Raw genomic sequence first — 5505 nt, forward strand, 5'->3', positions numbered from 1 at the left:
ATGATGCCCATTCTAATTGCTGTGAGGTGATACCTCATTGTAGTTTTGCTTTGCATTTCTCTAATAATTAGTGATGTTGAGCAGCTTTTCATGTGCTTCTTGGCCATCTGTAAGGCTTCTTTGGAGAAATGTCTATTTAGGTCTTCTGCCCATTTTAGGATTGGGTTGTTTGTTTTTTTACTATTGAGCTGCACGAGCTGTTTATATATTTTTGAGATTAATCCTTTGTCCGATGATTGATTTGCAAATATTTTCTCCCATTCTGAGGGTTGTCTTTTCGTCTTGTTTATGGTTTCCTTTGCCGTGCAAAAGCTTTGAAGTTTCATTAGGTCCCATTTGTTTATTTTTGTTTTAATTTCCATTACTCTAGGAGGTGGGTCAAAAAAGATCTTGCTGTGACTTATGTCAAAGAGTGTTCTTCCTATGTTTTCCTCTAAGAGTTTTATAATGTCAGGTCTTACATTTAGGTCTCTAATCCATTTTGAGTTTATTTTTGTGTATGGTGTTAGGGAGTGTTCTAATTTCATTCTTTTACATGTAGCTGTCCGGTTTTCCCAGCACCACTTATTGAAGAGGCTGTCTTTTCTCCATTGTATATCCTTTCCTCTTTTGTCATAGATTAGTTGACCATATGTGCATGGGTTTATCTCTCGGCTTTCTATCCTGTTGTATTGATCTATATTTCTGTTTTTGTGCCAGTACCATATTGTCTTGATTACTGTAGCTTTGTAGTATAGTCTGAAGTCAGGGGGTCTGATTCCTCCAGCTCCGTTTTTTTCCCTCAAGACTGCTTTGGCTATTTAGGGTCTTCTGTGTCTCCATACAAATTTTAAGACTTTTTGTTCTAGTTCTATAAAAAATGCCATTGGTAATTTGATAGGGATTGCATTGAATCTGTAGATTGCTTTGGGTACTATAGTCATTTTCACAATATTGATTCTTCCAATCCAAGAACGTGGTGTATCTCTCCATCTGTTTGTATCATCTTTAATTTCTTTCATCAGTGTCTTATAGTTTTCTGCATACAGGGCTTTTGTCTCCCGAGGTAGGTTTATTCCTAGGTATTTTATTCTTTTTGTTGCAGTGGTAAACGGAAGTGTTTCCTTAATTTCTCTTTCAGATTTTTCATCATTAGTGTATAGGAATGCAAGAGATTTCTGTGCATTAATTTTGTATCCTGCAACCTTAGCAAATTTTTCTGGTGGCATCTTTAGGATTCTCTATGTATAGTATCATGTCATCTGCAAACAGTGACAGTTTTACTTCTTCTTTTCCAATTTGTATTCCTTTTATTTCTTTTTCTTCTCTGATTGCTGTGGCTAGGACTTCCAAAACTATGTTGAATAATAGTGGTGAGAGTGGACATCCTTGTCTTGTTCCTGATCTTAGAGGAAATGCTTTCACTTTTTCACCATTGAGAATGATGTTTGCTGTTGGTTTGTCGTATATGGCCTTTACCATGTTGAGGTAGGTTCCCTCTATGCCGACTTTCTGGAGTGTTTTTATCATAAATGGGTGTTGAATTTTGTCAAAAGATTTTTCTGCATCATTGAGATGATCATATGGTTTTTCTTCTTCAATTTGTTAATATTGTGTATCACACTGATTGATTTGCGTATATTGAAGAATCCTTGCATCTCTGGGTTAAATCCCACTTGATCATGGTGTATGATCCTTTTAATGTGTTGTTGGATTCTGTTGGCTAGTATTTTGTTGAGGACTTTTGCATCTATGTTCATCAGTGATATTGTAATTTTCTTTTTTTATAGTATCTTTGGTTTTGGTATCAGCGTCATGGTGGCCTCATAGAATGAGTTTGGGAGTTTTCCTTCCTTGCGATTTTTTGGAAGAGTTTGAGAAGGATGGGTGTTAGCTCTTCTCTAAATATTTGATAGAATTTACCTGTGAAGCCATCTGTTCCTGGACTTTTGTTTGTTGGAAGATTTTTAATCACTGTTTCAATTTCATTACTTGTGATTGGTCTGTTCATATTTTCTATTTCTTCCTGGTTCAGTCTTGGAAGGTTATACCTTTTTAAGAATTTGTCCATTTCTTCCAGGTAGTCCATTTTATTGGCATAGAGTTGCTTGTAGTAGTGTCTTAGGATGCTTTGTATTTCTGTGGTGTCTGTTGTAACTTCTCCTTTTTCATTTCTAATTTTATTGATTTGAGTCCTCTCCCTCTTTTTCTTGATGAGTCTGGATAATGGATTATCAATTTTGTTTATCTTCTCAAAGAATCAGCTTTTAGTTTTATTGATCTTTGCTATTGTTTTCTTTGTTTCTATTTCATTTATTTCTGCTCTGATCTTTATGATTTCTTTCCTTCAGCTAACTTTGGGTTTTGTTTATTCCTCTTTCTCTAGTTCCTTTAGGTGTAAGGTTAGATTGTTTATTTGAGATTTTTCTTGTTTCTTGAGGTAGGCTTGTATAGCTATAAACTTCCCTCTTAGAACTGCTTTTGCTGCATCCCATAGGTTTTGGATCGTTGTGTTTTCATTGTCATTTGTCTCTAGGTATTTTTTGATTTCCTCTTTGATTTCTTCACTGATCTCTTGGTTATTTAGTAATGTATTGTTTAGCTTCCATGTGTTTGTGTTTTTTATGTTTTTTTCCCTGTAATTGATTTCTATTCTCATAGCGTTGTGGTCAGAAAAGATGCTTGATATGATTTCAATTTTCTTAAATTTACTGAGGCTTGATTTGTGACCCAAGATGTGATCTATCCTGGAGAATGTTCCATGTGCACTTGAGAAGAAAGTGTAATCTGCCTTTTTTGGATGGAATGTCCTATAAATATCAACTAAATTATCTGGTCTATTGTGTCTTTTAAAGCTTGCGTTTCCTTATTAATTTTCTGTTTGGATTATCTGTCCATTGGTGTAAGTGAGGTCTTAAAATCCCCCAGTATTAATGTGTTACTGTCACTTTCCTCTCTTAGAGCTGTTAGCAGTTGCCTTATGTATTGAGGTGCTCCTATGTTGGGTGCATATATGTTTATAATTGTTATATCTTTTTCTTGGATTTATCCCTTGATCATTATGTAGTGTCCTTCCTTGTCTCTTGTAACAATCTTTATTTTAAAGTCAATTTTATCTGATATGAGTATTGCTACTCCAGCTTTCTTTTGATTTCCATTTGCATGGAATATCTTTTTCCATCCCCTCACTTTCAGCCTGTATGTGTCTCTAGGTCTGAAGTGGGTCTCTTGTAGATGGCATATATATAGGTGTTGTTTTTGTATCCATTCAGCCAGCTTTTGTCTTTTGGTTGGAGCATTTAATCCATTCATGTTTAAGGTAATTATCGATATGTATGTTCCTGTGACGATTTTCTTAATTGTTTTGGGTTTGTTTATTGTAGGTCCTTTCCTTCTCTAGTGTTTCCCACTTAGAGAAGTTGCTTTAGCATTTGTCGTAGAGCTGGTTTGGTGGTGCTGAATTCTCTTAGCTTTTGCTTGTCTGTAAAGCTTTTGATTTCTCCATCGAATCTGAATGAGATCCTTGCTGGGTAGAGTACTCTTGGTTGTGGGTTCTTCCCTTTCATCACTTTAAATATGTCATGCCACTCCCTTCTGGCTTGTAGAGTCTGCTGAGAAATCAGCTGTTAACCTTATGGGAGTTCCCTCATATGTTATTTGTCATTTTTCTCTTGCTGCTTTCAGTAATTTTTCTTTGTCTTTAATTTTTGCCAATCTGATTACTATGTGTCTCGGCCTGTTTCTCCTTGGGTTTATCTTGTATGGGACTGTCCGCGCTTCCTGGACTTCGGTGGCTATTTCCTTTCCCATGTTAGGGAAGGTTTCGACTATAATCTCTTCAAATATTTTCTCGGGTCCTTTCTCTCTCTCTTCTCCTTCTGGGACCCCTATAATGTGAATGTTGTTGCATTTAATGTTGTCCCAGTGATCTCTTAGGCTGTCATTTCTTTTCATTCTTTTTAATGTATTCTGTTCTGCAGCAGTGAATTCCACCATTCTGTCTTCCAGGTCACTTTTCCATTCTTCTGCCTCAGTTATTCTGCTATTGATTCCTTCTAGTGTATTTTTCATCTCAGTTATTGTATTGTTTATCTCTGTTTGTTTGTTCTTTAATTCTTCTAGATCTTTGTTAAACATTTCTTACATCTTCTCGATCTTTGCCTCCATTTTTTTTCTGAGGTCCTGGATCATCTTCACTATCATTATTCTGAATTCTTTTTCTGGAACGTTGCCTCTCTCCATTTCATTAAGTTGCTTTTCTGGGGTTTTATCTTGTTCCTTCATCTGGTACATAGCCCTCCGCCTTTTCGTCTTGTCTATCTTTCTATGAATGTGGTTTTTGTTCCACAGGCTGCTGGATTGTAGTTCTTCTTGCTTCTGCTGTCTGCCCTCTGGTGGATGAGGCTATCTAAGAGGCTTGTGCAAGTTTCCTGATGGGAGGGACTGGGGGTGGGTAGAGCTGGCTGTTGCTCTGGTGGGCAGAGCTCAGTAAAACTTTAATCCACTTGTCTGCTGATGGGTGGGGCTGGGTTCCCTCCCTGTTGGTTGTTTGGCCTGAGTCAACCCAACACTGGATACTACCTGGGCTCTTTGTTGGGGCTAATGGTGGACTCTGGGAGGGCTCACGCCAAGGAGTGCTTATTATTGCAGTAATCAATAATTATGAAAGCTATTAATTTTATATTAAAAACAATGAACAATTTTCAGTTATTGAGTAGGGAAAGAGATTGACAGTTAATATGAATGTTGAAAGAGTACAAATACTTGATAACTTTATGATGAACACATATCCTTGAGTCAACAAAAAATGTGTGGTTGTTTTGTGGCATTATTTTGTTAATAGATTACTACAAAAGTTAATACATACAAGTGGGGAGCTGTTCAACAAAACCCTGAAAATATGGTATTGGCTTCAGTAGGGAGTTGAGAAAACTGTTAGCAGAGGTTGAAATAATGACAAGGAAACTGCTTTATTAAAAAGCTTTTATGAAACATTTGATAAACAGCTGCCTATGGTACCTTGGAAAACAGAAAATACACCTAATTAACTTTGGGGTTTGGGCAAGTTTATCTCCACGCAAAATGTAGAAACCGCCACCTGGTGGCTTTTAGCTACATGGAGTATACTACGTACAAGAACAAGTTGAACTTTAAAAAAAAAAAAAAGATGGTTAGGTTGCAAGCAGAAGTTAAAGGTAACATAGAGAGCCAGAACTGCTAAATTGGAAAACTTGTCACCTTATCTCCAGCCACCCCAGTTAGCAAAGTCTCAAAGTGAGATGTGAACATGTGTCAAACATCAAATGAACACTGTGACTATCAGATATTTTGATAAGACTTCTGAGAGAGTTAAGGTGGTGCTGAGATTTTCTGAAGTGGACAAAAGCCTAAGGGTGTGGTTGCACAGAAGTCAGATCCAAAATTAGCCATAGGAAAATCTAGAGAAGTATATGTTGATACCAGTTATGGGGGTGTGGCTTTTGAATATGTAATGGACCATAACCAGACAGTTACAGAAAGCTCAAA

Source organism: Delphinapterus leucas, chromosome 14 (genome assembly GCF_059928025.1).
Source record: "Delphinapterus leucas isolate spDelLeu-1000000601 "Yukka" chromosome 14, BTC_Dleu_Yukka2, whole genome shotgun sequence".
NCBI classification, from domain to species: Eukaryota; Metazoa; Chordata; class Mammalia; order Artiodactyla; family Monodontidae; genus Delphinapterus; species Delphinapterus leucas.